Source organism: Heterocephalus glaber, unplaced genomic scaffold (genome assembly GCF_053883595.1).
Source record: "Heterocephalus glaber isolate CG9 unplaced genomic scaffold, H.glaber_assembly_v1.0 deba00001104, whole genome shotgun sequence".
NCBI classification, from domain to species: domain Eukaryota; kingdom Metazoa; phylum Chordata; class Mammalia; order Rodentia; family Bathyergidae; genus Heterocephalus; species Heterocephalus glaber.
The window spans coordinates 3,404,563-3,420,439 of NW_028258193.1; positions in this window are offsets into that span (position 1 = coordinate 3,404,563).

The window sequence follows — 15,877 nt, forward strand, 5'->3', positions numbered from 1 at the left end:
TATTTAATATACACACACACATATATATATTTAACTCTTTCATCAGTTGTATGGCTTGCAGATATTTTTTGATTCCATACATTGTCTCTTCACCTTGTTGTTCCTTTACTATGCAGAAACTTTTTGTATCGATGAAATCTCACTTGTCTATTTTTGCTTTGGGGGCCTGTGGTTTGCAGGTCATATCTAAAAGTTTCTTAACCCGGCAAATTTCATGGAAGTTTTCCTGATGTTTTCTTCTAGTAGTTTTATAGCCTCAGATTTTATATTTGATTATTGAATCCAGGCTGAGTTGACTTTTGTTCATGGTGTACACATCTAATTGTATACTTCTGCCTGTGGATAGCTAGTTTTTTCTGTCTCTATTTACTAAATAAGCTGCTTTTTTCCACTTGTGTGTTTTGGGTGACTTTGTCGCAAGTCAATTTGACTGTAAATGCCTGGGTTTATTTTTAGGTTGCATTGGCCAATATTTCTGTTCTTAATGCAAGGGCCATGAAGTTTTAATTATTAAACTTTGTACATATTTTGAAGCTATAGACTGTGATGTCAAGGCCTCTGGCTTTGTTCTTTTTCACTCAAGATTGTTTTGCTATTCCAGGTCTTATGGTAGTCTGTGTTAATTTAAGGTTTGCACTTTCTGTTTCTGTAAAGAATGATATTGGAACTTGATTTCTTCAAATCTGTAGATTGTTTTGAGAAGTACAGATATTTTAACAAAATTAATTCTTCTAAGCTATGAGCATAGTATATCCTTATATTTATTTGTATTTTCTTCAAGTGCTTCCATCAGGATTTTATGGCTCTCAGTATACAAATTTTTACCTCCTAGTTAAATTTAAAACTAGGTATTTCTGTGGCTCTTATGTGTTGGTTTTTTATTCTCCAATTTTACGGAATTAGTGTATCAATTCTAACCATTTTTAGAAGGATTTTAAGGTTTTCTATAAATGAGGTCATGTTCTCAGGAGAGACAATTTCACTTCTTCCTTGGCTAATAGGATGACTTTTATTTCTTTTTGTTGTGTAATTGCTCTGGCAAAAGGGGAGGGTGAGCATTGTTTGCATGTACCTGATCTTAGAAGAGCTTCAGCATTCCCTGCAGAGCAGGTGGGCTCACATCTGCTGCATGTGGCCATGCACGGCCTAGCTATGTCAAGGGAAGCTTGTTCTAAACCCACTCAGAGATTTTACCTTGAAAGTATGTTGAATTTTGTCAAATTCCTCTTTGCTGTTTCTATCACAATCTGGCTCTGGCTCAGGTAAGTGGACAATAGTGATGATTACCTCAGTATTAAAGTCAAAACAGGAAGACTTTTACTGAGTCCACCAAGTGAACATGTGAACATGTGTGTGCTGGCATGATGTGTGGTGGGTGTTTGCTCCTTGATTTACCTGCCAAAATCCTCCACCCATGTACTTTCAAGCAGTATGTTCCACATGAGGCAGACTGCATGTTCCAAGGGGGGTCATGGTCAGAAGTCTCCCTCCCTCCCCATGCTGCTCACAGCATAGTGCTGGCCCTCTGCCTGTGAGACTGGACAGCCCCTGGGATTGGCAGCCTGCGGGGTCTGTGGCACCGTTCAAAACCAGGAGTCCACCTTTACTGAACTGGAGGGTCTGTCCTTTCCTCTGGCTTTCTACTCACTTTAGCCACTATGCTCTGTGAAGCCCAGGCCTCATGGGGGGGACGTGTGTAAGCGCCTGAGGTCTCGGCCCCAGAGCATGCTTGGCTGACAGCTATAATCACCTGGCACACAAAAATGAGTGCACCTTGGCCTCTCACCTGTCCCAGGCTCCAGGCTGCAAAGCTGACTCCTCTGATAATGCATGCAAGACCAACTGTGAATAGGAACTGTGCAGCTCACGTGTGTCCATCCTGGCACCATGAGAGATGAGGGACAGTTGGCCTAGGACACTAAGTCTTGGCTACATTTGCTACACAACAGAACACAAGAATACTCACTGAGTAGGCTGCACTATGTTTGTGGAATTTCACCCTAAACTTAGATGGACACCACGTCCAATGGAGAGTCCAAAAACACACATTTCTGGATCCTCAGGTGCCTGAGCTGCATACATATGAGCTAGGTTTTCTTGCCCATTTAATTTCAAAACTTAGATGAGCAACTCCTGGAAGTAAGCTGGGTGTACAGAGGACTGTGTGGGACTGGGTGGCAGCTGTGGACAGCCTTACAGACGGGCTCACGGTGCTTTCTGGCTCTCGAGCAACACCGATGTGCTCATTGAGTCCCACCAGCAGGACACAGCAAGGCCAGACTGGGACTATGGTGATGAGAATTGAGAATCATTCCTGTACACTTATCCTTGAGTGGGTCCCTTCAACCACCCCAACAATTCTGTGATTCACTGGATAACCTTTAACAAATGCATTCTCTACTTAAATTATTTATAAGGAATTCTACTCTTTTGAAGTTAAGAAAAATGAGGAGAAAACATGGTGTACCCAACATCCAACTTGGCAACATGGAAAGAATTCATGTTCACCAAAAACCCTTATGGCCACCACAGCTCGGGTGGGAGACAATGCCTAAAGAAGTCGTTGGTACTGTCTGCACTGCAGGCAGAGAGACATGCCTCGGCATTCATGTCATGCACTAACTGGGTGGTCTAGATGGTGCCCCAAACACACTGTGCCTGCCACACGGCTGGCTCTGCCCAGCACCCATGATTGCAGCCTGTGTTCCCAGGTCTGAAGCAGCAATATCACTCAGGCATTTGTTGAATATGCAAATCTTCTGGTCCCTGTCTAGACTTTCTGACTCTCCTGACCTGTGCTCCAGAAGTTTGTTTTTCTAAGCAAAGCCACAAGGTGACTTTGATGCATGCTTGCTTTTTAAAAATCCATTTTATGAAGACCTTTATAAATAGTTTAAAGAAAATCCAGGCTGTGGCTTGTTTGGAGGAAGCCTGTTCAGTAGGGAGCAATGGATCCAAAAATCATGTTTACTCTGAGGTCACCACTGAAGTTTCTGCCACCTAATTTGCAAAAATTTAGCTCCTATCATATATAAACTAAGCAGATTAATTTCCTTTTAGGGAATTCTTGCCTGTCTTGGGTTTTCCTTCATTGCTAACTGTGAATCCAGTGTGCTCAGTTTCACAGCCTGTCAGTTCCAGAGTGTATCTGGAGAGGTGCTTTTACAATTTTGGTGAATTTGTAAGCTTTCCATTTACACTTAATATTCCATAAATATCCTGCTTAACACCAGAGCCTCTTTAGTCATGTCACAGCACATCGGTTTTGTGCTATAAGGTTAATTTATTGCCCTTGTGGGCTGCTACTTCTTGTGCCTTCAGTGCTCCCCACTCTGTCCCTGTTGTGGTCCAACAATGCAAGGGCTTGGCCATTCCAAGTTTCCATCACCTCATAAGTAACTAGGGCCTTGCTGGGAGTCCTGGTAAGATGTACATGAAACAGTGTCCAAAGCATTATTTGTATACTAAAGAGCCCTATATAATATCTAGAGCCATGAATCTGGTTAAAAATTGTTATACTGGCAAACCTGTCCTTGAACTGGACTATGTAGCCAGTACAATGTGTTTAGCTGTATTGTGAGCGCCATGGATATAAACATAGTAACAATGAAAATCTGAATTCCAGGGGACATGAGTAGTGAAGAAGTCAGCCGCTGTGGCTGTTGGTGAGTGTGGTCATTTTGATCAAGTATCACTGACCCAGAGGTCATGACTCAGCTGTGAAATAGCTGCGGGCACTAATGGGAGTGGTAGGTTGGCCACCGAAGGATGTGCCCATGGTTTACAGTCTGACGCTGTTCCTTGATACTTCCCTGTGGTTTGGCCTGGCTGTCCCCAGGCAGTTTGTCTAGGCAGTTCCCAGGCTCTGAACTCACGTTCAGTTTCCATTACCCAGTCCTTTTTCACCAGCAGCATAAGCATGGTTTGTCCTTCAGTACAGTTTAGAGTGCAAGACAGACTCCCCACTCACATTGGTATATGCAAAAGAAGGAAGGGAGGAAGGAAGGAGAAAGAAGGAAGGACGAAAAAGAAAGAAAGAGAGAGAAAGGAAGAGAGAAAGAGAGAAGAATGAGGGGCAAAAGAAGGAAGGAAAAAATAGAAAGGAAGGAAGAAGAAGAGAAAGGAGGGAATGAAGGAGAAAGGGAGAAGTGAAATGGAAGGAAACCCAGGGTGTGAAGATGAAGGCTGTCACTGGTCCCCTGCGTGTCTCCCTCCCTCGTGATGGCCTCAGCACTCTACAGGGGTGGCAGCTCCAGGTTACATTGTATCAGCAGCACCCAGAGCCAAAGACCTGCTGTAGCAGTGCTGGGGAAATTCCAGGTGGATCCCCGCCACTCAAGATGATGTTCAGGTCAGCTGTCCCCTCCCAGAGCTGCAAGGCAGAGATCAAATGCACAGAAGCGAACCAAGGTGAAGGTGGAGGCAGGTGGCATTTGGAGGAAGATGGGCCTTGTTAGCAGCAGAGGGGCTGACTGACATGCAGGCAGGAGCTGCAACTGTCTGCACTGCTGAGAATTGTAATTCTACCTGGGTGATAAATAAATAATGGTCAGAGTTACTCTGAATGACAGCACTGTTGTGCTGCAGACACTGTAAATCCAGATAAAACAAGCAATTCTTTGGTGAGATAATAGAAGAATCCATCTTCTTCAGTCCATCAGCTTGGTGAAGGCAAGAGCTCATGAGCTGTGGCCTTTCCTGGCTGCATTTGAAAGCATTGAAGCTATCAAGGAGGCTGGACTGAAGGAGTAAGAAAGACGAGGGAAACAGAACCCACACTTGGTTACGAGTCCTGCTCTAGGAGGACCACCTTCCTTTCCCCTCAGATAGTAATAGTAAAGATCATTAATATTTTTATTTTTCCTTTTTTAAAAGGTCATCTCTCTCTCTCTCTCTCTCTCTCTCTCTCTCTCTCTCTCTCTCTCTCACACACACACACACACACACACACACACACACACACACACAAATGCAATTCCTAGAGAGAGAATTGGTCAAATACTGAGATTCAGAGCTAATTTCTTCTGAAACTTGACCATGAACAAAGCATGAGGTTAAAAGACATAATTTCAATCAATGCCTTTCTCTTGGTCTGCAAAGTAGAAGGAGCTTGAATAAGAGCCCATTGTCAGTTGAATCTTGAACTATTTTTTGACAGCAGAGAAAACAAAATGGACATTTCTTATGGCTTTACTTCTAGGTCTTATAACAAGATAATTCAATAAAAAATCAAATACATACATTTATATATATTTATATGAGAATAACAGTATTTAAAAACACAAACCAATGAAAAAGTATGAAATATTTGAACTGGAACTCTCCAGATAGAAACTGTATGGATGCCTAGTAAACCCTGAACAGTAAGTCATAGCATTAACAATCAGGGTAATGGGCATTCACAACACAAGGGAATGCACACTGTGAAAAGCCTTAAAGAATAGTGACTTTTGTATACAACTTTGAAAAGGAACCTGCAGGCTTCTAATAAATTAGATATATATCTATGCTGTGACCCAGAAATTTAACTATTACATTGTTACACAAGAGAAAGAAGATACATAACCACACACACACCATTTGCTCAAATGTGTTTACAATAACTTGATCCATAAGAAGAGAAACTGAAGAGGATGTGACTCCTCATGAGAGGGTAGTAGCTTCACTCCTGCAGTGCTAACCATGGTGAAAGGGATGCAGTTCTGATTCCTGCAACAGCACAGATGGACCTCAGCTGCTTGGGGCTTGTTTCATTTTTCATGTTGATTTGTGACAGAGTGAATTCAAAATCTATGAACCTACCAGACCTATTCTTAGGATTTCTTTCTCATTCCTTCTGTAGATAACCATTGCCCTCATTGCTTCTAGTTTTTATGGCTTCCTATGTTTGCATTTTAAGACCCAGCTATAGTTAAATGCTATAGATTATCTAAGGCAAGAGTCTAATTTCATGTCTTTCTAAATAATTAATTATTCTAGTACATTATGGAGTGACTCTAGCCCCATGTTTGTGTCATAGTATTTTTATCATGTATAAAATTCTCATACACTGTGGTTCTGTCTTTTGTATTGTATTCATTCTCTTTTCTGTGTGGCATTAAGATTGCTTACTTTACTGCTAATTTAGCATCAGATTTGCCATCTTATATTTCCTTCAACACAACACAAAACATTGTATACTAGCCGCAGTCTTTCCACATATATCTAGAAACTCCTGTGTGTGTGTGTGTGTGTGTGTGTGTGTGTGTGTGGTGTTTGTCTACTACATTAAAAAGGTGCCAATCTTGTTGAAACTATAGATAAAAAAAGAAACGAAGACTACAATATGATAGCTTGGCTCTGGGGTATTTTTGGTTTGTTTATTTGTTTGGTTCCTCAATGAAACCCCACACATTGGTCTTTAGATCTTTAATAATGCAACAGTTGAATATCATATAATTTAAACCTTGATACGATGGGAAAAGTTTTCTAGTTAGGGGAGAGAATGCAGAGATTCAAATTCTCTAATAACTTTGCAGGCAAAAAAAAAAGTTGCTTTGATTTTAGAGCTAAAAAGTGTGTTGGAGTCACCTCATTCAAAATCTCCGTGCTCATGACCCGGGAAGAGGGGCAGCCTGGCGGTAATGCGAGCCTTCCTGGGGGCTGCATCTGTGTGAGCTCTGAGGCTCCTCCCCCTCGCTGGCCCTCTTCCTGCTCCGCGGGCTGCTTCCAAGAGTAAACCCATCTCGCTGTGGTGTGGCCCGGGATCGAATGCGCAGGCTGGGCAGTCCTGGAATCTGACTGGAGGAAGGTAGAGGAGAGGGCCCAAGCCTCAAAGCAGAGCAGCCCAGATGCTAACGGGTTTGCTAGGTCCCCAAACAGCACTGTCAGGGGCCGGGGCTCATTAGTCACCTCTGGCTACAGGAGCCCAGGAGCCTGGCCCAGCCCACATGCATACTGCCAGCAGCAGCTGCTCTCAGATGAAAGCGGCTGAGCCCTGGACCTGGCGGCCTGGCTGTCTGGGATATGGAGATGGAAGAAAAGCGCAGACATTCCATCACCTTAAAATGCACTTTGAATAGTTTTTGAGAATCAATTGCTCAGGATCTGAACGTGTAAATACCCAGGGCGGTGCCACAGAGGGGAACTTTTCCATCAAGGAAGTGCACACACAGAGGGGATGGGAAATGGCAAACTTGGGAGAAAATTATAGCATTTTCTGAGATGAGTCTTCAAGAAAATCATTTCCACAGAGAGGGTTTTGCCACATGGGAAGATCTGTCATTTCAGAATGCAAGATTTAACATGCAGTTTAAAAACTTTTGAATGTGGATGGAAAGTTGGTCAAGCTACCTGCAGAAACACGGTTCCTTTCAGTGAGGAAAATAGTTATCTTCCTGTTGTTGCAAATAGAAACACTTTAGCTACAGAAACCGCAAATATCTTTATATATAGAATTTTATTTATGTGTCATTTTATATAAAAATATATATACCAACAATGGCATAGGTTGCAAATAGCTTGCTTTTCTTAAATAATATTTACTTTAGTAATCTAAGTTAGTCTATGCACTAGAGGGTGAACATTGCAGTCGTAATTTTACAAGTGATAGAAGCAAGGCTAAGACCTTATTTGTCTGAGAAAATTCAACCCACAGTGTATCTCTGACTTCTCTGGTGTGTCAGAGAAAATGTGAGATCCTTCAAAAAGTCAATAACCTCACTGATGCTAAAATGGAAGCACAGACAATTCCAGTTAGTTCATTTTAAATACAGTGGACCCTCGAGTTACGACTGGCCCAACATACTAACAACTTGGGTTACGACCGGAATTTTAGTTTTGAGTTAGGACCCGAATGCCAGCCGCTTGTGCTTCCAGATGGTCTCAGATACAGACTGAACCCTTAAAGAGTTCTGGAAGGAGCATGACAGCCTCCTTTCCTGTATGGGGCTAAGTGAGAAACCCTGGGCCAGTGTCTCTCTAGGGACACTGAGACCTGCCTGTGTACAGGAGAGAGACTCTGAAGGCTGTGGAGAAGAGCCCGTGCCTTCATTGACCAACCTGAGTTAGAACTAGCTCTCAAGAATGAATTGAGTTCGTAAGTCAAGGGTCCACAATAATTATGAGTTTGCGTGATTTTGAAGCATCCTTGGTTATAACATAGAATATTGGAGTTTGGGGAAATAGTAACAGGGAATCAACTTCAAATCGTCTTTTCAATCCATTTTATTGCCCTGTTTTCAGTATGATTCTGAACAGATGTTTTAATGAGTAGAAAACTAAGCAGAAGTGGAATTGAACTCATAATTCTGGATGACTTTACCCTTCAACAAAGACCTCCACAGCCAGAGATTCTAGAAGAGTCCAGAATTTATACTGGGTTATGTTCAGCATGGAAGTCTGCAAAATCTAGAATTTTCATAGTCCCCGGAATTTATATTATAGGTGAGAGATAAGCCATACTGTAAGAGGGTTGCAGTCTATAGAAGTCCTAAAATTATATATTAATGATATAAATTATAATGCAGAAGGATGTTGAAGTGTGTAGTGAAGTTTGTCAGGGCTTTCTCCGCCATGCAGTCGTAGACTTTAAGGTTGACCTTGCTACCTACAAGCACGATTACAACCTTCAGGTCTGCTACATGGGAATCCACAGAAATGATCATCTGAACGCTGTAGTCAGTCTTTGTCTGATATGGAAGGACTGTCATTAGTCTAAACCTCTCAGTGTTCAAAGGCCTGGCAAAACCATCAGAGCCCACCCAGGGGAGGGCGGCATGCCTCTCTCCAATTGAGTCACGATTATACAGTTCCTAGAATATTGTTCAGCACGGGGAGGAATTGAGTACTTGTGATCCTGACCCTAGGTGCCTGAGATTGGATCTTCATCAGATAATGCTCTCTGTCTCCCGCTCCTTCCTCTCCCTTCCTCTGCACAATTATCTTGTGATGACTGGCATAAAGATGATTTGCTGATGATCCCAAGGAAATAAAGATATATAAAAATAGATAAAAAATAAACTATTGTTTTAAAGTAAATTTAAAAGATCTAATGAGAGGAATGAGGTAAAATACAAGTTTCTATCTAAGCCTGAGCAATTAATGTGAAGCAAACATGGTACTGTAAGACAGTTATGTGGATGTTTCACAAAATTATTAGGAGTCCACCAGGTCAACAGTTTTTGTGACACCTGGTGAGTGCATATGCGCAAGTCTACTTACATAATGGTTAGATTGTAAACAGCTCCCTGCTGTGCTCTTGTCTGGGTCCCTGTTTGGGGGCAACTAAGATTGATGCTGACAAAACAGCAGTGGCAACCAGTGGAAGTGACCAAATGCATGTTTATTAGAACGAATAAAAGACAAAGTTCCCTGCTGGTCAGGGAGGGGTTCCCTAAGGTGGACACTGTAGATGTTGCTGTAGTCGGGGTTTGCAGGGGAACAGATTTAATGCAGGGCACATAGTTTATAGGATTATTATATAATATTCACCCAAAAAGTCAGACACCGAGGAGTGCAAGAGATCTGTCCACATGCTAGAGACCCAAAGAGTCCAGCCAAGGGCCTGGATCCCACAGCAATGCCCTGCACAAGTCCAGCCAGAGGTCCAGAGCCCATGGCAATGTCTCCTGCAAGTCTGCATCAAGGGTCTGCACCGGGAAGGCCCAAAGGCCAGGGGAGGAAGCCAGAAAGTCTACGCTGGCAGGCAGAGGGACCTGTGCCACCCAGAAGCTGCACTGGTGCCAGGAAGCGACTCTCAAGGTGAAGACCAGAGCTCCCCGGAGGAGAACAGCAGCCGTCCCTCCCTGACCATGGCAAGGACCTGAGCGCCTCCAAGGACAACAGCCAAGTTTGCATCAGGAAAACCGGCCCTGGCAAACTCCTCCAGGAAAATCAACAGTCAACGACCTTGCCCTCCAGTTCTCCTTTTGTGCTCTTGGCAACAATCCTCAGGTGGGTCTTCCATGCCCAGAACCATGCTGACTCAGTTCAGCCAGGTTGACCATTAGTTAACCCATCACAGATGTTTACGTCCATTGGCCTTTTTATAGTTTTTGGTACAAGTGAACGTGACAGAATGCAGGGATGCTCCTGGTTCACGGAGGCCTTTGATGTCAGGAACGCAGGCTCCTTCCTTTGCATTTCTCTCACTCCAAGGTCTCTCCTATTACTTTAGGAACCTTTTCTTTGTCCCATACATTCTATTAGGCCCTGCCCGTCTGTTTGCTTAAGTTAATTATGAGGGCCATCTGGTCTGTTCACTCACTTAAGACCTGCCTTTTAGTTTATTCTGGTTAACTATTCAGGAGATGTACCCTATTGCCTAATTTCCTCTATTTTAAGGCTCCAGGATGACTGTGAATCAGAATTTTGTACTAGTAATAGTGCTTAATAATGGTGTAAACTCTGAAAACACTATGTGAAATGCAGCATATGTGCTAATTTCTACATACTTCTGTTCCGTAGATGATAAGGGCCTATGTTCTAGCTTAGCACTTCACAAATGAAAGAAGTGAGATTGAAATTTAATAACATTTTAATATTTCATGGCTGGAAAGTGCCAAGGCCAGGAACTGAACTTGAGTTCTCCTTTTCTTCTTAGTTCTTTATACCAGGTAACATCTCCTTCCATGAAGAAAATAGAATGCAATTAGAACTCTGTAACAGAGCCATAGCTTCATGTCTTGTGTTGCTTTGAAGGTAAAATAAGATACATTAATGCTGGCACTGAGTTTCAGATGTCATTTGGGCCTAAAATAATACTGTGCAACTTATAAATCTTTTCACGTTGTAAGTCAGCAGGCATCCGGCAGCCGAAACTCATAGCGATGAGGCATTGTCCCTTCTTCTGTCCAGGACTCATCTTAGGGAGCCTTGTTCCAATGGAAGGCAGCTGTAGCAGTCAGGGAAATAGAGGCTGATATAAAAATAAAACTCAGGGCCGGGGATTTAGCTTAGCGGTTCTGTTGCCTGTCTCTCAAGCACAAGGACCCGAGTTCAATCCCCGGTACCAAAAACAAACAAACAAACAAACAAAAAAACCCCTCAAACCAGGTTGGAGTGATAATGGAGACTGATTCTCCTGTTTAGATGTGAGAGGAGCCCAGTGCCTGGCTTTTGTTACTTAGTGACCCGTGGGCTGGGTTCTTTGCATGCTGAGCCTCCTCTACCGCCTAGGGTCTCATTCCATCTCACGCTGCCCCTCTGGAGAAGAAGAGAAGAGAGCGAGGGGAGAGGAGGGAGTGGAAGCATGGCAGGAGGGTTACCTTAAACCTTCATCCAGGAAAGACACATATCGACTTCATTTCCACACTTCTTTGCACAAGTACAACTAGGTGCCAGCAGCTGACAAGGTTCCCCTCAAAGCTTTCTGAGTGCAGTCTTACTTCTGAAATGGCAGCACCCATTTTGAAGGTGTCCGATTGTGTGTGCTGTGTCCTTCTTTGCAGCTGATCAGATCAATACTCATCCCCAGTGTCACAATCCTATTTCTTGCAGACGGAAAAACTATTGGGTGCTATAGCAGCGACACACAAGAAGGGTGTGAATGATGTCACAACGCAGGGGACTAGGATTTGAAATGTAGTTTGTCTTAGGAGGTATCACTTCGGACTTATTAAGTCTGCACCTCCATTTCCCCCAAGTGAAAGATTATTTAACAAGCAATTCACACAAGTTGAACAGAGGGTCTGGTAACACCTCACTCCTAGGCAGCATACACAAAGCATTTTAACATTCACTGTCACCTTGTTCCTCCCAATTCGAGGAAGAGTATTGAGGAGGAAATGTTTGTCTGCAGCAGAGCTCTATCACCTGGGGAGAACTTTTGTACAGCGCCCACTCCAGTCCTACCTGGGATTTTTTCTTTATGGAGAAACGTTCTAGGCAACACAGCTTCTTGCGGGAGGGAGTGGTGTGATGATTCTTACTGAAAATTTCTTGCGCAATAGGCTGGCTCCTTGACATGGGGTAGGTCATAAGGTAATCTCCCTAAAAGCTCTATGCCATGGGACTATCACCCCCATTTTATCCTTAAAGAGCTTAAAACTCAAGAGGAAGTGACATACACAGGAAGCAGGCTCATTGCAACATCTGTTTCCTCACTCTGATGCCACATGGCTGCCTTTAAGCAGGCTTCTTCCGACAGATGCTGATGGGAAACTTCAGCGGATCCGGCACAGTGATGGGAGTGGCTGCTGTGGACTGGACGGTGTCCGGCTGGGAGCTGGGTGTCTCCCACCTCTCTGTGCACCTGGAAGATCAGCCGAAAGGACCAGCACACTGCTGGCTTCCCTCACTGAGGCCTCATATGGCAGCCACCTTTCAAAGGCCCTCACTCTTAATTTATTGTGATCTCTTTTGCCACAGAGTTTCAGCAACTGTTACCCCGAGGGCGGGAGTAACTCTAAACACAAGCATGACCACATGGCTTGCGTCTAATCAGATACTGAAAAGGATGCCTTTCAGGACGTGACACATCACAGTCACTTAAATCGCTTATGCCATTTCATGTTTCTGTAAGATACCGTCTAATTTGCCATTATAATTCAAAGTAACTTCATTTTCCCTGGTGGAGTCCTGAAAATTACTGTAACTTATAATTTTATGGTAATTATAGGGAGATCTCACATAATTAGTGTAGGAAGATCACTGTTCTATTTACTTCCCCCAGTGAATCACATCCCAAGCAGGGGAGTTCTCCATGTGAAGGGTTAAAGTCTCTAGTGCTCTGTATAGGCTGACTTCTCCATAATCAAACCTGAGTTTCTTCTTATTTTCTTTCTAAAATATTCTTCCCAGCCAAATCGGGACGAGATCTCTAAAGAAGACTGGTTAACTCTAGAAATCGGAGAATGCCTAGAATGCTCCCACGGGTTTGCATGGGTGAAGAGAAGCCTATGACAGGCAAGGCCCATGCAGGTTTCTGGTCCCAGTTTTCAAACATAATGGAGGTTAGTGTCCTGAAGGAAGATCTGAGATCCAAAAGGCTCCAAAACGCAAAGCTTTTAAAGTGCCAACGTGAGAGTGACAGGAGAAAACTCTATGCCTGACCTCACGTGATCGACAGCAGTCAAACCACAGGTGCACTACAAACATACAAAGGGACCTTCAGGACACGTGTGTGACGTGTCCATGAATCACTGACACGCGCTTTGTCTAGGTGGGTTCTACCCCCAAACATATACCTTCATCTAAATACAAATATTTAGAAGTCTGAAAATACGAAACCCAAAGAACTTCCAATCCCAAGCATTTAGGGTAAGAGATACTCAACCTGTGTCCTTATTGTACAAAACACACCCGTCTGAGCATAGGTGCTGCTCACCTAAGCCCCTTCCTCACAAACTGTTTGTCCCTATATTTCCTCTCAATGAGCATCACCGCCTCCTCACTGTACACTCATTAGCTGAGCCGTGCATTCTTTTTTTCTGCCCTTTTCCTCTGTTCCTCCCTCGTTTCGGGTGCTCATTACTCCTGGCTTTATTCAGGCCCCTAGAAACCTGCCACCTGGGAGAGACAAGCAGCCCCCTCTCGGTGGTCCTGGCATGCTTGTCCAGACCTTAGAATAGCCACACCCACAAGTGTGTAGGCGGGATTCAGAGCCATAGGAAGCTTCAGACGCTACCAGTGTTAACCTGTATTTTGACTGGCATCTGGGAGAGACATTTGGCAATTTTGCATAAGTTGAAGCTGATTATATTCCACAGTCAGGGTATCCGTTTCTAAGCTATGTTATTAAGAGAAACCCTGGATGTCCTATAAGGAGAAGTGGATGAGATAGCTCATTAAAGTAAGATTTCTAACATCAGAAAACAGGAAACAATGCCATGTCCTTCCACTGAGTAGCAGCGAGTTCATATCACAAGCTGTGTGTCATGCTTCACTGTTGGTGTTAATGCTGTCACACAGGGCACAATCTCATGAATGAGACAAAAGGTGAGTCATGGAGAAAACTAAGCTTCAGGTACTCCTAAGACAATATCGAGTTATATTTTGAGCAGAAATGTGGGGAAATACCTGGAATAATCACTGGGCTCTTACTGTGTGATCACCGTGGGCCTGAGCACTGTGCAGGTGCTGAGAAGGAGCGAGGCAGAGCTGATGGCAGGGTAGAGGTGGGGCAGGTAGAGGCGGCTCTGCAGCCGCCTTCTCAGTGCCGCCTTTCCTTCCAAAGGTGTCTGCAGCCCAAAGAGGAATGTCCGCACGGAGTCCCAGTGCTGCCCAATGCACGTTGTCCTGACATCTCCATTCTCAGAATTCACACTTCTCTGGTGCTTTCTGAAAGGAAGCTTGAAGTTCAGCTTTCCTGTTTGAAATCGGCCTCCCGATTAGCTGCACCACTTGTACTAAGTAAGATGTGCAAATCTAAGCCATCCTAAGCATCAACGTTAAAGAAAACTTAAGAAACAACAAATATGTTTCATGGTCACATTAGTTAGGTTGGCATCAAATAGCAAAGATACATAAATAGTCAAACTATTGTCCACTGGCGAACTTTTACATCATTGGCTACACATTGAACTGCAAGCGAAATTTCTAATCATATCTTTTCCCATTAGAAATAAATTTTTCATAAATTTTCCTTTCCATTCTTTTACCCTCCTTTCTCTTCTCCCTTCCTCTTCCCTCCATCCACCTGAAAAAGATCTGCTTACTTCCTACTTAGCTATCTTCAATCCTCCCCCTCCCCATGCTGCCTTGGTTCACAAACTTAATTTTTTCCACAATTCTGATCACAAACTGAATTAGATGAGAACTGAATCAAATTTTCCATAAGGTCAACATTTAACCTAACCATTGAATTTGATTGGGTTCTTTTTCAATTTGGTTTGCGACCGGAATGGAGGAAATAATTAAGTCCACGAATGGAGGTACCACTAAGATATATCTTCATTTTCTCATGCAAGAGAAATCATGTGATATTTAAGCTTGTGTGCAAATGAGAAGAGGACTAAGAGATTGGAGGAGCAGGCAGGGAGAGGAGGAGTAGGGGTTGCAAAACAGAATTCAGACGTACCATGACATGCACCAACTCCGTGCTATAAACGCGTATACTGCAAACATGCACCAATAGAAAAGAAACACGATTTTTGACTTTATCAAATACTTTTTAAACATAAAGTCTAACATCGTTTAATCTCTTATTTGCATATATTGAATGATAAAACAATCATATCCCATTGGGGTTCAGAGTATATGTCAAATCAACACAGCAAATTTTAGTACTTCAGTAAACTATTAGAAAACCAGGCAGAATACATGAAGTGACTGCTATTTTTATAAATTAGGAAACAGGCATAAGAAGTTGCAATTCTTAGCAAAAAAAAAAAAACAGTGAGGAAATTCTTACTAGGCTAAGGACAGTGTTCATTCAGAGTTCATGGAAGGGAAACCCAAAGCCATATTGCCCCTTAATCCCGCAGAGTTAGTGAGACATACATCGTAATTCACTGGGGCTCTGTGTTAGTCAGACTGTCTATCACTGAGATAGTACCTAACACTCACCATTTAAAGAGGAGAGGGGCACTTTGGACCACTTTGGGATTTCAACCAAGGAGGGTTGGCTCCAAATAAATGCCTGTTCTGTCAATCCCATGGGTACCTCCCAGAGACAGTCAGCTGACCTTCGACAGTAGCCAGCACATCGCACTTCTGGTCAAGTTCACCCTAAACACACCTCCTTACAATGTACTTACTCTCCTAATAAAGACAGTGGAAAGTTTCTAATTTAACCTCATATCATGTACAATGAGAAGCAAAACGGTCCCTTTCCCAAAGTTTCAACAATTCTAGCACTTTTCAAAAGTCCAAGTCCAATGTCCTTGAGGTAAGCTCTTCGCTATGAACCTCTTTAGGAACCAAAAATAAGTTCGACAATTGCAAGATACCATAGCAC